Genomic DNA, 18161 nt, shown 5'->3' on the forward strand with positions numbered 1-18161 from the left:
CATCCTAACAGGTATGCAGTGATATCTCATTGTGGTTCTGATTGGCGTTTCCCTTGCCTGTTTTTTTTCCCCCCACAATGCTAAATATTGTATATGAAAAACTAGAAATAATTTGATGCTTGGGATGATTTTTAAAAAATCTTTATTGGAGTATAATTGCTTTACAATGCTGTGTTAGTTTCTGCTGTACAACAAAGTGAATCGGCTGTATGTATACCTATATCCCCGTATCTCCTCCCTCTTGAGCCTCCCTCCCACCCTCCCTATCCCACCCCTTTTCTTTCTCCAGTGAGCCTTCCCTTTGCTTCTATTGGCTGTTATTCTAAGGGCACTAACAGTCTCAGGTCACCTCAACCCCAAAGGGTTTAGAATTGTTTGAACCTGGACTTTGTTTCCTGTTAGGGCCAGGCTGTTTCTGGTTTAATGTTGCTTGCTGTGCCCCTCAAAAGTTTGGGTATTTACAAGGACCCTCCTGCTTGGCAGGCCCTGGGTGCCATTTTTGGGTCTTAGCCCTGTGAGTCTATTGAAGGCTGTGCTCAGCTTCTCAATCGTACAGCCACTGCCTTTGGAATTGAGGATCATATTGAGAAAAGTTGTTGCAAGTGCTAATTGCTGTCCCCTTATCAAGTCATATAGTAGTATTTCATAATATTTATTCAGCATCACTTATTATTAATACGTTGGTGGATAGTGAAGTTACTTATAACTTTTCGAAATAGGTAAAAATCAATTATATTTAAAATGGAGTTTTTAAATTAGAAATCTGCCATTTTTTTGTTTTATTGTCTTTAAGTATGCATTGTGGTCAAGGAGAAGCCTGATGTTCATATGATTCTTTTTCTTTTGTAGGGAAGCTGTTCTTTCTCTTCGGAATAATTTAGGAGTGTTATTTTTCAGTCTTGGCTTGTGGAATTTGATGTGTTTAGTTGTAGGTTTGTGCTCATTCTCCAGATTGATACCTTTGGGTCTCTTCTTCTGCTCTGTAAAATCTTTTATTATTTCATTGATTATATATTTTTCTCTATTATCTAGCTTTCCTTTTCCCAATGATTCTATTGAATAGATTTTGGGTCTAATAGATCTTTTCTCTGCAACTCTTTATATCATTGCATCTTCCATCATTTTTTCCTTTCACACCATGTCCCGTGGGTCCTTTGGCATGATTGTCTAAACTCACTAATTTACTCTTCAGCCTAATTCATTTTGCTATTCATCTCACCTTTTGAACCTACTTTTCTTTCCAAGTTCTCCAGATTTTTTCATAAATACTCTTCTAGTTTTATAGAAATGGTAAATAAATTCACATAATCTCATTATAGTCTTAACTTGCTCCATTAAATATTTTTCTATATGTTAGTTTTCTACTTACTGAATTGGAGTTCATTCTTTAATAGTTTTGGTTTTCCTCAGATATTTTCTGGTTCTTAGTTTATCTGCTCATATTTTCAGAATCATTTCCTGCTTACTTGCTTATGGATGCATGTTTTGACTAAAGAAGCTTGTCTTTGGAGAGATATGAATACTGAAGAACATGGTGTGATGGCAACCTATAATTTGGTTTTGAAAGCACCCCCTTCATCTCTCTCTGTGCCTTCAAGCTACCTGGAATTCTCTGGTTTTAGTGCTCTATTCACTGATACCTTTTGGAAGCAAACTCAGTTACTGTATCCTCTCAAGATATTTGTACAAGGTGACAGCTTGCGTTGATAGTTACCTAAAGCTCCATTATCATTCCTTATATCCTTTGACCCTCAGTATCCTCCTAACCTACTCTGATCTCAACACCATTTATTTACTCTGTGTATTTTCATTACAATTATATGTAGTCTTCAGTTCCTCTTTCATTCCTATTGGTTTTCTGTTCTTCAGAAATTCACCACAATTTTTTGTTTTCCAATAACATAAAATATTTTAGACAGCTTTGGTTTCATTTCAAATGATTTTGGCCTAGGGTGGAAGTGGTTGCTTGTGATCAGTCCACTCTGCTTTGCAATGAAAATCATACAGTTGCAGGGGTATAAACTGTAGAATAAAAACCTCAGAAGTAGTTTATATAGAAACACATGGTGACGGTTTGTGTCTACTTCTGGTGTTGCTATTATAGTGAGAGGACAGGTGTAGGAAGGTAAGCATGAGATTTCCAGAAATTGATTTGTAGTCCAAGTTGAGTATTGAATCTTTGGTCCTTGGTTAGCCAAAACAAAAAAACAAAAAAAAAAAAAAAAGAGAGAGTGAGCCAACTGTATAATAAAGAATGAGCTAGAATACAAATCAGAGAAATTCTTCAGAATGAGTCAAGCAGGTCTTCTTACACAAAACCTCTTCCAAAAAACACAGGACACAGATGAGTATTTGATTCCAGGAAAGAAGTTTGAAGAAAATAACCATGTTGAAGAACAGGATTTTGGTTGATTTCAGGATACTGATTATTGACAATGATTGACGTTCTATTGGAGCCTTCACCAGAGAAGATTGCAGGTAGCTCTGAAGTAAAGCACTAGACCAGTAATTTTCTGTGGTATGTAAATAATAATCATTTTATTTCTTAAGCCATCTCAATGTATCCACCCTGAGTCTAGGTACTCAGAGAACGTCAGAAACCACTTAAAATATATTCATAATGAAAAACCAAAATTTAAACACAGTTAAAATCATGTATTATATGTTATTTTAAAAAGCCCATTACCAAAAGTGCACACTGGCATTGTACAACATGGAAACAATCCACTGAGGTCAAGTCAATTCTAGGAATTTTAGAAGTTTGAATCCATCTTTATGCATTTAAATTTGAAACTGAGTAACAAGAGTAATAGAATGATGTAAGTGGAAGGACCTGGAAACTCATTAGACTAACATCACCAGCATTTTAATTATCTGGAATTTTAAAATAAACATGGTTTGGACCTTAAATTGTATCTGTGGTGATTGCCAAAGATAGCTGCATGTCAGAATCACAGAGAGGACATTTTCTTTTGAATGCAAAACCCCAGGTCTTACTCAGAGATTTCATTTCAGTTGGTTTTCAGGGGCCCTTGGGAATTTACACTGTTAAAAATCTCCCCAGATGATAGTGGACACGTAGCAAGATATCTGATTTAGAAAACTTCCTGGATTCTTCATGGTTCCTTCATTTATAGAATATGCATGCTATATATTTTCTTTCTTTCTTTCCTTCCTTCTTTCTTTTCTTTCTTTCTTTCTTTTTCTTTCTTTCCTTCTTTTCTTTCTTTCTTTCTTTCTTTCTTTCTTTCTTTCTTTCTTTCTTTCTTTCCTTCTTTCTATCTTTTTTACTAAAAGGTCTAGAGTTTTCCTCAAAATGCTTTTAGACCCCAATTGTTTTAGGGAAATAAGGCACAAAAATTAACTATAGCAGGAAATTAGCCTATATCCATGGAACCTAAATGGTTTTAAAGAGTCCCTCTCTTTTTTTGCTTTCAACACTACCCAATGAAGAAAAATAAAACTCCCCCCAAAGAATAGCTTTTGTAACTCTTATTGCAAGTTCACAAAAACAGGAAACATCTGAGCTCTAGCAAATCCTTTGATGAAAACTTGCAATACTAACTCCTCAGAAAAAGAGAACATAAATGAAATCTCTCATCTTCAGCATGATCTTTCACTGAGTTCATTGCCATTCTCTACGTAAGTCCTATGACCAATGCCAATGACCTGTGCCAATCACCCACAGATTTTCATAGTGTCAACTTGTGGCTGTTCCTGGAGTATCCAAATTTGCCTTTAGTATCCAAATTTGCCTTTAGTCTTGATAGTCTCTTCCTATTTGTTTTTAAACTTGTAACAAACCTGAAACATCTCACACTTCTTTCTTCCTTTCTCCCTCCCTCTCTTTCCCTCCCCTCCCCCCCTCTGTCTTTTTGCCTAGCGATTATCAATATAGAAGAAAATGTGCATTTGAATGCTGTTTCACAAAACCTATAACAGAAAAGACCCAAGCTGTCAATTTCACCACTTCACTCCCTAGATTAAAATTTTTCAAAGGCTTCTCATTTTTCTTAGGATGAAATAAAAAGTCCGGTATGCTGGTTATTCTCTGTTTGCCATCTTTTCCTCCCCTAATTTCTCTACGTCCCAAGAAAGACACTGGCTGGGATGCATTGGCAGAGCATGAGGAGAGACGGAGGGTTTGGAGGTATTTCCTGCTGCTTCCCTGTTTCTGCCTTTCTTCTCTGCCAGCAGGTGTGGGTAGCCTCACCTCCACAGCTCCAGCTCCCACCAGACTCCAATACTTCTCTTCCTCCTTCTTGTTCTAGGGATGGTGAGAGCTTCCTGTTATGCTTTCTCTGGGTGCTGACTCCTGAAATACTGCCTACACATCTGAAAGTATCCCTATTGTTAAAATCTCATTATTAAACCATCTGAATAAGCTGTGTTTCCTCCTAGGACCTTGAGGTCCTGCATGATCTAACCTCTGCCTACCTCACCCACCCTTCACTCTATTCCAGCCACGGTTTCTCCTTCCCACGGGCATGTGCTACTTCCTTTTCCTGAAATGTTCCTCCTCACCCTTTTTCCTGGCTAAAGTACCTTCCTCCCATCCTTCAGGTATCCATGTATTTGAAATGATTTGTAGATCAGTCAGTACCAAGAAGTTCCCAGCGAATATCTGACACTTACTGAATGTTTTCTGGTTGAGGATAGTAATGTTCATGCAAATTGCTTTGCCAACAAGTTAGCCCAGGGAAACAGCTATTGAAAATGCAGATGAAATTGCTGCTTTGTACATCTTTTTCATTATTTGGTTTAATAGATTGGACATACAAAAATTATTTTAACCTAGTGGAAAATCAAGTATGTTCGACCCCAAGCCTTTTAAAAAAAATTTGCTAGACATGTTTCATCCTTTCAAAACTTTATAGGAAATTTATTGGGGGCTTAGGGAGGAGAATGCTTATATATACTGTACAACAAACTTACATTCTCTTCCTTACCCCAATGTATTTCCTATAAAACTTCAAAAGGATGCAAAGTTTGCTTCTATATGATATTGTACAATGAAAGAAATAGAATGGTCTAGAATATTAATTGTTGCTGCAAGTTACTTTTAAACCTACTTGGTTCTGAAGAAAACCTTATGCAACCGGGACCAGAAACAACTTTAACTATTGATGATCGTCATTTGCTGCAGGATATACACAGCCGTGCCTTTTTAACTCAGTCACCTTTTGGTTTGATCTCTATGAGCATTGCCAGTGTTTGTGAGGATCTTGAATATTTCACTTCTATTGACCTCCTGATTAGAGTAAGGGTCCTCCTACTTTATACAGCATCTCACCTCTCTCTGAGCTCCTTCACATGCAGTGTCTAATCTTGACCCAGTGAGATGCCTCTAGGCTCAGAATGTTCAATGCCTTGGAGAAGGCCACAGGTACTGAACGGGGAAGAGTTTTATAATAACCTTGGATTTTCTCTCACAAAGTTTGGTCTTTCTTCCACTGTTTTATATTTCTTTTACACATATCCCTGACTATCAAAAATTTGGGCCATCATCTCTTCCTCTGCTTCTGAAAATAGATTTATTTAAAAGGGAAAGGGAAGAGCTGACATTATAATTGGGCCAAGACAAAGAAAGCTGTATGTGGTTGTTTAACATGCCGAGCATTAATGTCTGGCAAATAGTAGGTGTTCCACAAATATTAGTTCTCTTGGAAGAGAACTCTGGAAAAGGGTTCTTCTGGAAACAAATAAACACAGAAACAATTGAGAACACTGTGTCTTAGTAAAAACTTGCCACTGGTATATGAGCAAAGAGCAAAAGCCGCTGGTGCCCCCAGATCATGGGGTTGAGTTAAACTGGTCTTGGATCTGACGTCTTTCCTGAATCAGAATGTAAAGGAGTTTGACTATTCATTTTAAGGTCATTTATTTAGAGAGTACCTGGAGCATCTTATTTTTTGTCACAGATCATCTGCTTAATGAAGGCCATCAAGCGCATTTTGAGCTCAGTTAAACCCAGGATATGCCTCTGTATGTCATTGCAATACTTGTCTCCTCGTGGTCTGCAGAAGCCGGGGCCAGAGCATGGTACCAGGTTGAGTCCTTGTCCTATGGCTCCTTTGGTGCCAACTCCATAAATTGCTCAGTTCTCCTTTGTTTAGACATACTGTCTCCCATTTCAAGAGCAGTCATTTGCAATAACCTGATAAGATTAGCGGGCCTTGGTCAGGGCCTTTGGTCCACCTGCTGATGCAATCACCGAGGCAAATGGATGAGGCAGGAGTACACCTTGATGGTGGCTCAGGGGTGAACCTCCAGTTTAGCCCCTCACTTCCACAGCGGGATCCTTGTGTTTAAAACCCTGATCCCTCAGTGCCTAGTGGTCCAAGGAAAAAAGAACGATTTTAAGTGTAGGATGATGATTTTTTTCCTCCTCTCAAGCCATTTGAGACATTTAGCCCATTTGGATTCTTGAAGAAGTGGAGGGAAAGAATCAGGGGTGGGGGAAGAGGGACAATCCTCTTGAATAAAAAAGCCAATCATCAGGTGACACCCCCGGCACTAACATTTAGTAACTGATAATTGCTGTAACTAGGGCCATTGAGCTTTGCAAATATTATGCAGTAAATTTTAATTAGCACCTGGGGGATTGAAGAGTTTCAGAATAAGCTCTTGGGAGAAGCTTCCCCAGCCAGGGGCTGTGTGCTGAGTAATTTTAGATCAGCTGGCCTGTCAGAGTGGATCAGTGTCATCGCACCACATATCCTGAGGAAAATGCACCTGCTTCTACATGGAAATAAGGGGCATTATTTGGTAATTTGTGCTGCTTATTTCCACTGCTCCCCTGGTTTGGCGAGTGGGGAGTATAAGGACTAAATCATGAGGCTTTGGAGGAGAAAGGAAGGAGAGTTCTATTGCCCTTCAAGGGCACATGCTGTCACAGGCCCTGAAGGCTTCCTCTTCCTCTTTTGGTTGCCTTGGGACCTCTCTTAGAACTGTATCAACATGGGATGCATTTTACTATGAGAACTGATGGTGCTATTTTGCAATAAAGATATTTCTTATTATTTTCTTTTTGTATGGGGAATTTATAATTGTATTTTGAAGGGGACGGTGAGAAATTAGGTAAGGCGGAACACTGATCCACGACACGGAATCTATTAAAGGCTAAACCAAAATATGGGCTAGAAATATTTAGAAACAAGTATGTGCAAAGATAAAATGTAAACCTCATTGATTTTTTTAAATTGCGCAGTACATGAAACGCCTCCTAATTGTAAAAGAGTCAATGAATACAGAAATATTGAGCTAATATTTATAAATCAACTATCTAGAAGCGCTATGCTAAGCAAATTGTGTATGCTGTTTTTATTGTCCCTACTTATAGATAGGAAAAATGAACTTAGAGCAATTAATCAACTTACTCCAGGTCATTCAGGTACTATGTAGCAGTGCCTGGATTTGACCTCAAGCAATTTAACTTGAGAGCCCACACTTTCATAGTTCTGAGACATACATGTTTACATGTAAATAAATGTATGCATGCAAGATGTACACACATGTGCATATGTATATGCACACACATTCTTATCAGCTTACATTCACTCCTTTTTCTCATTGATTTTTGAATTGCTTTAAGAGCAAGGATTTTAACACTGAACTGAATAAATGTAACAAATATTTTAAGATGCACTTCAAAGAAAGCCTAGGATTAGTCATCAGGAAAATGCAAATAGAAACCAAAATGAGATACTGTTTCATACGTACTAGGATGGCTATCATCAAAAAGTCAGATAATAACAAGTGTAGGTGAGGAAGTGGAGAAATTGGAACTCTCCTACACTGCTGGTGGGAATGAAAAATGATTCAGCCACTTTAGAAAACTGTCTGGCAGTTTTCAAAAGCTTAAACGTAGAGTTACCATAGAATCCAGCATTTTCACTTCTGGGTATAGAACGAAGAGAAATGAAACCATATGTCTACACAAAATCTTGTACATGAACATTCATAGTAGCATTCTTCATAGCAGCCAAAAGGTGGAAACAGACCAATGTCCACTAACTGATGAATGGATAGACAGAATGGGACATATCTGTACAATAAAATGTTATTCTGCCATGAAAATAAATGAGGTATTGATACATACTACAACATGAATGAACCTTAAACATCTTACACTGATTGAAGGAAATAGTCACAAATGCCACATACTGTATGCTTCCATTATATGAAATGTTCAAAACAGACAAATATATGGAGACAGAGAGCAGATTAATGGTTGCCTAGAGCTGGAGGGATGGAGGAATTGGGAGCTGGCAGCCAAGGGGTACAGGGTTTCTTTTTGGGGTGGTAAAAATATTCTAAAACTGATTGTGGTGATGATTGCACAACTGTAAATATACCAAAAGCCACAGAATCATACACTTTTGTTTTTAATTGGAGTATAGTTGCTTTACAATGTTGTGTTAGTTTCTACTGTACAGCAAAGTGAATCAGCTATACATATACATATATCCACTCTTTCTTTAGATTCTATTCCCATATAGGTCATTACGGAGTATTGAGTAGAGTTCCCTGTGCTATACAGTAGGTTCTCATTAGTTAGCTATTTTATACATAGTATCAATAGTGTATATATGTCAATCCCAATCTCCCAATTCATCCCACTACCTCCTTCCCCCATGGTATCCATACATTTGTTCTCTACATCTATGTCTTTATCTCTGCTTTGTAAATAAGATTGTCCATACCAATTTTTTCAGATTCCACATATATGTGTTAATATACGATATTTGTTTTTCTCTTTCTGATTTACTTCACACTGTATGACAGTCTCTAGGTTCATCCATGTCTCTACAAGTGACCCAGTTCCGTTCCTTTTTATGGCTGAGTAATATTCCATTGTATATATGTGCCACATCTTCTCTATCCATTCATCTGTTGAGGGACACTTAGGTTGCTTCCATGTCCTGGCTATTGTAAATAGAGCTGCCATGAACATTGTGGTACATGACTCTTTCTGAATTATGGTTTTCTCAGGGTATATGCCCAGGAGTGGGATTGCTGGGTTGCATGGTAGTTCTATTTTTAGTTTTTTAAGGAACCTCCATACTGTTCTCCATAGTGGCTGTAAATGAGTGACTTGTATGGTGTGTGAATTACATCTCAAAAAACTGTTAAAAAAAGAAAAACCTAGGTGCACATGGTGACTGAACATTTTAGTTGAATGACTTTGGTGGGATGAGTTACTTCATCATCGTTGTCGCGGCTGCACCGGTGGGAACGGGGCGTGGGGCTCAGAGTGCCAACTGGGGGGCGGGTAGGTGGCAGGGGACGCAGGCATTGTCGGTTGGGTGCGAGTCTGCCGAGCCAACGAGCGGCTTCTCACCCCTTCTCTTGCCCGTCGGAGCCCCGTTCAGCCGGCGTCACCATGACCGAGGCCGGTAGCCAGGGCGGGAACCTCCGCGACAAGCTAGACAGCAACCAGCTGGCCCTGAGCCTCAGCGACCTGAATGAGGTCCCGGTCGAGGAGTTGGCTGCACCCCCCATCCACCATGCTGGATCTGCCCTGCAGTAAACGGTCTACTCTTCCGTCGGATTTCCGTGGCCTCACCCACCTGGTGAAGCTGGGCCTGAGGAAGAACAAACTGCGGCAGCTGCCAGCGGGTTCGGCCGCCCGGTCAACCTCCAGCACCTGCACCTCCTCCACAGCAGGCTGGTCACCCTGCCTGTCAGCTTTGCTCAGCTCCGGAGTCTGAGGCGGCTGGGCCTGAAGGGTAACCCCCTGGATCCTGGGGCGAGAAGCAGCGCAAGCAGGGCGCCAACAGGGTGTTAGAGCACCCGAAGGCGGTGCGGCTCGGTCAGGAGCCAGAGAGGCAGCGGCAGCCGGAAATAGACCGAGAGGCCGAGGAGACGTGGGAGGCCAAGCAGCGAGCTCAGGAGGCGCCGGAGCGGAACTGCGGAAGCGGAGAAGGCGGAAGAGAAGGAGCGCCGGAGAAAGCGGTAGGACGCCCTCAAAGCAGCCAAGCGGGAGCCGGAGGAACCTAAGAAGGAAACAGATCAGATCAGGCCCCGAAATCTGAGGCCGGCTCTCGGCCCCGGAAGCCACCACCCGGGAACCACACTCGATCCTGGGCTGCGCTGAGGCCGCTGCTGCTGCGTGTGGCTGGCGGGCTGCTTGCTTGTCGGGTGACGGAGCTGCAGCAGCGGCCCGACTGCACCAGCGTGAACACCATCTACGACAACGCGCTCCGGCGCTGCGCAGGCACGCCATCCTCCAGTGGGTCCTGCAGACCGATTCTTAGCAGGGAGCTTGTCCTCCACGCCTGCTGCCCCCCAGCCTTGGAGCTTGGACTCCCGTGGAGTTGGGTTCTGCTGGACACAACCTCTTTTTAGTGTCAGACCTACCTGCCATCATCACATGGCTGCCGTTTGGTACTTGAGACCTCCTCTTTGTAAGACTCCTTTGTTCCTTCGTCAGGGTCCCCCTGGTGGAATAAGGAGAAATAGGAGGTGGGGATACCTCCTGCATGCTTAAAAGAGTCGGCTTGGGGTGGGGAGAGGAAAAAGCATAGCCTTTCCTAGTTGTTATACAAAGCTGTGTAAAGGCAAGACTCATTTCTACTAAAGGTCAGCTGTCACACTACATTTATAATTGTGTGTGTCACAAGCCCTTTCTTTCATTCCTCCCTGGGGAGCCAGGGCAGATCAGGAGGCAGTGTGTTACTGGGGACTAGGGGAACACCGTACTCGGCAAATCTAGTCTAAATGGGGGGGGGGGGGGAGGGGCATACCTATTTTTTAAGGACCTCAGACATTCAGATATTTTAACAGTCATACAAGATCTCAGGCTGTGACAGGACTTTCAGACCACCCGGTCCAATGTAACACTTGTAGACAGGGAAACTGAGGTCTTCCAGGACTTGCCTCCGGTCTCCCAGCTAATTTGAGGCAGAACTGGATTCCCACCCTGGTATCCTTTCCATCATTTTGCCTCCTTTATAATGTCCTGAGAGAACAAAACTTACACCAGGATTGAGTGTCTCTTGGCTGGAATATAGAATCTTTCATGGGAAACAGATTCATGACCCACAAATAGAAATCTCATAGCCATGAGGGTCTTGGGCAGCTCTCGTAGAGTCCTGAGGCAATTTATGTGGCTTCTATAAAATGGGGACAGTCCAGGCTCCTTGCTTCAGTTTGAGAGCATTAATTCCCTGATTGCCAATAAACAAGAAGGTGGGCCCTTGCAAAGCCACATTGTCTATGACAGCTCTGTTACATAATTGGTGTGACTAAATACCTCATAGGCAACCTGAAAACTAAAGCTTCATAAGAGACTTTGGTTTAGAATTGATTCTAGACGTAACTACACCTACACAATGAAGGGAAATAAGTAGCATCATGGAGTTTAAAAGTGGTACATTAACGACTAGCACAGATGAGGGCAGAACTGTCCATTCTCTTGTCTGCCAGACTCAGCATTTTCTTCCTCTGTGGCCTCCTTTGCCTCTTTTCACAACAGCTAGAGGAAGGGATCAGAAATGGCCGTCATGGTGCTCCTTCACAGAAGACTCCTGACTGAAAGCTCCTTGCCTCTCCCCAGGGAGAGCAAGAACCTGTCATGCTCAGAGACAGAATGGGTTCCAGCCTTTTAGCACTAGTGGCCCATGGATAGGACTGACACTCATGACTGTCCTGATAGTGGAAGAAAAGACCTGTTCTTTTCTTCCTCAGGGAGGGCTCTGCTGCGTAGGCCCACACGTTACTCAGAATCACTTAGTCTTCCTCCAAGCTCCAGAGCCATTGGTACAAATGCTTTATCGAAACTAAACACATAGTACATAAGATGAGATTAAGAGAATGCAGAAGTCAGCATAGTGATCAGACCCCTGTTCCTTGGCTGGTTGAGGCAGCTTCAGTGGATGGCAGGAAGGCGGGAGCGCGTCCAGCCTTGTCAAGCAATCCGCCGAGGGCAGTTCAGCTGTGACCTCGAGATTAGACACTGAGGTTCTTTTGGATTTTTACAATTATTAAGTACGTGTCTGAGTGGTAAAAAACAAACAAACAAAGCAAAAACATTTTAGTTGAATGACTCTGGTGGGATGAGTTACTTCATTTTTCCAGCCACTCAGAGGCAGAGTATTAATGGCCAAATGCTCGTTTGCCCTGGTTATGAGCTAGGGGGTGCAAAATGGAATAGTGATCAAAAAACAGACTTTGCAATCAAATAGATCTCTGTGGTCTTCGGCAAATTATTTACCTTCCCTGAGCCTGTTTCCCAAGGTCTATTGTGGCTATTTTGAAGGGATGTTGTGACTTTAAAAGGTAAAAAATGTAAATTGACAGCGTAGTCCTTGATTCAGAGTAATTTCTTAAGCGCTTATTTTGGTTTAACCTCTTTTTTTTTTTTTAAACTGTTTGTAACTCTGCACATTTAGGAATTAACACTTTACCAAACAGAAATAATATAATCTGTGCTTCAGAGCAGGCAAGAATGAAAAGATTCGTACAAATCAAGGCTGAACCTGAAAGTAAAGTAAGTTTTTCTGGTATTGAAAAAAAATTCTTAATATATATAGTGACATGGCTCCCTGCATTTGGCAGATATTTGTGTGTGTATATAAATAATATGCTCTCTTTCCTCTGAAGTGCTGATACAAAAACAGAAGTTCGAAAATATCGCATGGTATTTCCACTCTTACTGGAGGCACGAAGGGTCTCAGAGGCTCCCATGTCACCTCAGTTGCCTGTGCTCATTTATATTATCTACTTATCCAACCTGTATATTTTTTTGAGCACCTTAGCATTTTCTGTAGAATTTATGAAATCTGCTACAGAAATGAATTTACCTTGAGGGTTCTCAGCCTAGGTTTATGTCACACTTTGATTTGAATGAAGACAAATGAATATACTCTTATTGTCACCTGTGGACTTAACCATCTGTTGTGCATTGCAAGGGCCACAGAAGAAATAGAAAGATCAGCCTGCATCTCAAAATTTTAATTGGAGAGACAAAAAAACAAATGCGTAAAATAGCTGGAAAACTGTAAGTTACATATATGGCAGTTTTAGCATTTTGGAAAGAAAACATTTTAGATATGCTAAGGCAGGAAGAGAGGCTAGATGGCAAGATCTGAATAGATGTTTGAGAAGTGAAAACGAGCTGGTAATCATACACCATGAGAAGGGGCTTTTGTGTTGCCACAATGAACATTTTCAAGTGTTGTTGTTTCTTTTCCTTTCTTTAATAATTCTCCTTCCCTCCATCTTCCTCGCTTCTTTATCCTCCTCCTCCTTCTTCTTGTGTATCAATTTTCAAACATTTTAGTGTCATCTAAGAGTAGGTTGAGGTTTAGGGTACGTGATGCTGTTTATAAGCCTCAGACTATTCAGGTGTGTATCTTTATGTATATTACCTACTGGAAGATGCTTTGTAAGCCTGAATTTCTTTAATACCTGCCTTTGATTTCTACTTTACTTAGGTTATATTTACCATACTAAGTAATCTTTGAATAGCACTAAAAAGTTTACCTAGAGTTCTCATAGATTATCTCATTTAATCTCATAATTATCATGTCAGGTAATTTCTTGTTAGCTCATTTTACGTATAATATACTGAGACTTAGAGAGAATAAGTATTTTCCTTAGATTGCTCAATGATAAAATGAGTAATTCTAAGGTCCCAAGTATCCTTTAAGCATTTCTAAAAAATACATGCAAGAGAAAAGATTGTGAAATGTAGTCAAATGGGAATGTCACTTTTTTGTTATGCAAAAGTTCTAAAGCTGTGAAAGGTATAAGGGGTGAAAAAGTTTTCCAGCATACTAAAGAAAAGGGCTGAACGTAACCCCATGGGCTTTGCTGGAGGTGGCAACCCAGTTCAGCTACCATTACTCCAACAGCCCAGGTAAGAGAAGACAGGCATTCAAAAGCAACTTCAGCTACCATCACTCCAACAGCCCAGGTAAGAGAAGACAGGCATTCAAAAGCAACTTTGGTGAAGGAAACTTCCTTTGAAGGAGACTGACAGCTCTCTTTTCTCTTCCTTAGGAAGGGGAGAGGGTAATTCCCCCTTCTATGCCAAGTGAATATGGTCCCACCACTAAATATTATGGCATCTGCAAGAGACAGACTGGCATCTCCCTCTGGTTGGAAGAGTGATGAGACTTTTAGGTGCCCCCGTACAAAATCAGTCTTGAGAGTTTGATTTATGTCCCTCGAAGCCTGGGGAGGGGCACGGGGCCTGGTGTCTGCCTCTCACTTGGAAAAGTCTGAAGGCCCAAGGCTGGATGGTGGTGACTGCAAAAACAGAGAGGACAGATCAGTAGTGGTTGAAGCTGCATTTCCCCAATTTGGAGGAGCCAGTGTATGTGCTTTCCCATAGGACACTGTGAAAGGTAGCCAGGCTTCAGACGTCTTGAAAGGATCTTAACTAAGAAGAGCATGTGCATGGGCATCTCGAAAAGCCAGTTCATGTGCTGTACAGCAGGGCCGTCATTTGGTTATTTACTGGGACAGGCAGAAGACATTTGCTATCTAAGAAAGTACTAAAAGCTCTGGCTGGAAGCAGCAGAGACGTTGGGAGACAAAGGAGAGTGAAAAAGCCAGGTGTGATATTCAAAGTATGTCACCATTGGTGGGGCACGCATGCTGACCAGCCAGCAAGGATGCCCGCCGGGGCTGCTGTGGGCTGGCAGAATACCAGCCTAAAGAAAGTTCGTCTTGTTTCTCCTTTCTCACTGCTACTCTCCAAACGCCAGGTCAGACTTGAACTTAGGGAACAGGAAAGAAGCTCTACTACATTGGATATGATATTAAAATTTAGATTTAGACTAAAGTATCTAATACAGAAGTTTTAATACAGAAAACACACCTTTCCCGACCTCTTGGGCCTGTTGGAGATGATGTGTAGAGGAGGAAGAGTTCTCTCCTACAGAGAGTCTCACAAGGCTGGTGGGAGACAAGTTCATGCTGACTGTACCCTACCCAGTTCAGCAAGCTCACTCAGTGATTTACACGTAGTGAATATATTTCCATAAAATGACCATGAACTCTATATAGAGAAAAAAAGTTTGACATGACCTTGGCTAGCGTTTCATGAGTGAGATGTAGAACTGGGGTCCATTCAGGTGAAGGTGTCTGGCCAAAGTCGTACACACAGCTCAGTGGGTGAAACACTCGTGAAAACACTGACTCTGATGCCAGGTTTCTGGAGCAAGGTCAGCTGCTCCCTTTACTAACGGAATGACATGTTGAACTGCTTAAAGTTACACAACGCACATATGTGGTTTCTCCTGTAAACAACCGGGAAAGGATAATTTGTTGTAGCCCTCAGGAGTAAACAAGATTCTTGGTAAGACTCTAAAGAAAGTAAAGATAAAAGGAGGAAAAGCTTTATCTTATATTGTTACAAGTTCACTTAGTTTTGGAGGAAACGCTGAAGGCTAGCAAACAGCCGGCAGAATCCAGTTATTAAAGAGAGGAACCAGAGCCATACCAGAGAATTAGAGACCAGTGAGAGTAATGGTGACCTCCAAGGGATGGCCAGAGAAAAATGTTTTGGAGGATCCAGCAGAATTGGAAACAAGCATTTTAATCAAACTAAGGCAAAATGTAGGAAAGAATGCTTCATGTGTGGAAAATGCCATTACTGAGGAAAGCATTTTTTTTTTCTTTTTTAAATGATTGTTTCAAAACACTTTACTTTCCTCTAGTTTGTGTTTTTCCTATTGTGCTGTACTTTGATACATGCCATAATCTCTTTTTTATTAAAAAAAAGGTGTTGCCTTAGGGGGTAGATCTCTTGTTTTGGAGAAGTTTAGGAAGAAAATTCAACAGGGTAAGAACTAACTGAGATGCTAAAGCTTCTCTCATGAAATTTAGGTTCTAATGCAAATATACAGTAAAAAAAAAAAAATCAGTAAACTATTGTGCACAAAACAGCAAGCAAGTAAAGGGATGTAGGGAGTCCTAAGTGTGGCTGGGAGAAAGGACCTGTAGTCATTTTAAAGAGTAGCTATCATTGACATGGAAAGAAATATGCCATATCATATGCCATGCCATTAGGCTTGATTCTGAGCTGGAAAAACTGATACCCAGAGCATGCTCGTTTGTTATATGTCTTTTCTGCTTTTAAAACACAAGTTCCTTTCCTCCTACTTCCCTTCTTACTCTTCCCTTAAAAATGTCACTTCCACCTTATCAGAGGCTGATAACGTGGCTGGTGGCATCCCAGCAGGTTAGCAAAGGCAGTTCTTGTTTCTTGAATCAAAGATGTACGAGGAGCACATATGCCACCACAAACAAATTAGTGCTCGGTTTGTTTGCTTGTGGATCCTCACAACTTCATTGGTGTTTTATCAGTAAAAATGTCAGTGTTTTTAATAGCTAGCTGGAAGATAGGATAGGCCCTGGTCCAGAGTTAGTCCAGGCTTCTTAACTGTAGCTGCACATGAGAATCATCCAGGGAGCTTTGAAAAGTGCAGATGCTAAGGTCTAGGGCCAGAGATGCTGATTCAGTTGGCCTCCATGGGGCCAGATGTTGATATTTTTAGACGCTGTCCAGTGATGCCGGAGGCGGCCAGGGCTGGGGACTCAAAGGTGTGCCAGGCAGCTGGCAGGTACTTTCAGAGGAATGTGCCACAGGATTTAATCTCACAACAGTACAACAAAGGTATTGGGCATTCTCATGTGCAGAGGAGACTATTTCTGAGAGCTGCTATGATTTTCCCAGAGCCACACCACTAGGTTGTAGAAGGGTGTATTTCATTTCTGACTTCGTATTTGGAAATTGTGGGTTGGAAAAGCTAATTCAGTTCCACTCAAATAAAATGGTTTACTCGTGAAACGTTTTCCCACCATCTGCGCCTCCGAAAATAGAGTGGCAAGTTCTATTATGGAACTGTAGAAAGTTTGACCCCAAATGAATAACTGATAAAAAGTGAAATTAAATAACATACCTGGTTTTGGAGAGGGGATCCCAAAACAGGTATCTTAAAATTATTTCTGTTGTTTGCCTTTGTATTTATACATTTCAAAGGAGAGAATTCAGCAAAGCTTTTTTCTTTTTTAACATTTGAAACAGCATTTTTTTCATTGTTTCCAAGCAAGTTAAACCCAGGCAGCACTAGAAATTTCATGCAATAGGTTTTTCTTCCTGATAACACTTGAGTAGTGTAAAATAAAACAAAAACTCACTTTTGTTAAGAGATTTTGAATTATTGCTTTAGTTATAAATTCCGAATATAGAGGGTATTTTTACAGTGACTTAGACAAACACGTGCTTCCCTGTATTATGACCATATTACAGCCCTGTACATATATGAATCTTAGTATACAAATGACTTTTTTCAATTGAAAGATGAGTTTTGCATATGATATAAAATACAGAAGGTTAAAAAAAAGGGATGATAGTGAAAAGAAAGTGCACCTGACAGCCTAGAACCATTGTTCCATTACTCCCGGGAGTTAACTATTTTTACACGTTTTCCTTTGTGTAGCTATCCTTCTAGCAATACTTCATACCTCTCCAAACATACAATACATATATTTATCTTTTATATGAATAGAAGCATACCAAGAATTCATACTATTCTGCATCTTATTTCACTGAATAGTATTTCTTGGAGGTCATCCTCTTTCAGCACATACAGACCTACTTCATTATTTAGTGTTAGATTGTACGGATCGCCATAGTTCACTTAATTAATTCCCACTGATGGACATTGATGAGTTTCGAGTGTTTTAGGATTATAAACAATACTACCACATGCGCTATGAATTGTCTGAACCATCTCGCACTTCTGCCAATAATGTATAAGTGTCTTCTACCCTAACCTTTGGTGAACTGTATATTATCACATTTTAAAATTTTTATCTAAATCCAATAGGTGCAAAATGCTTACTTATGGTTTTAATTTATATTTTGTACATTGAGTAATATTGGCTATGCATTCACATTTAAAAAGCAACTTCTGTTTCTTTTTCTGTGAACTGCCCAAACCTACTCTCATATTTGGAAAGGGTATAAAGATAAATAATGTTGCAATTACCCGTATACCCACAACCTAGCTGCACATGTAGAGCACTACCCATGCCCCCCAAAACCTTGGGGATCCCACCTCCATCTCATCACTCAAAGGCAATGAGCATCCTGAATTGCAACTACCATTCTCTTGCTTCTCTCAATAGTTTTATAATCTCTG

At 40.8% G+C, this 18161-nt stretch overlaps 2 pseudogenes across 2 annotated transcripts in view; one reads left to right on the top strand and one right to left on the bottom strand.

Annotated features, from left to right (window-relative positions):
- LOC309633108 (ferritin light chain pseudogene) overlaps positions 1-18161 on the bottom strand; it is a 90246-nt pseudogene that overhangs the window by 3747 nt on the left and 68338 nt on the right. The gene's annotated exons all lie outside the window — the stretch shown is intronic.
- Positions 9386-12363, top strand: LOC309633096 (leucine-rich repeat-containing protein 59 pseudogene; annotated as a pseudogene). Its single transcript has one exon. The product of its transcript is annotated as a leucine-rich repeat-containing protein 59 pseudogene (transcript).

The sequence above is a fragment of the Balaenoptera borealis genome (genome assembly GCF_965194805.1).
Source record: "Balaenoptera borealis genome assembly, chromosome: 8".
Classification (NCBI taxonomy): Eukaryota; Metazoa; Chordata; class Mammalia; order Artiodactyla; family Balaenopteridae; genus Balaenoptera; species Balaenoptera borealis.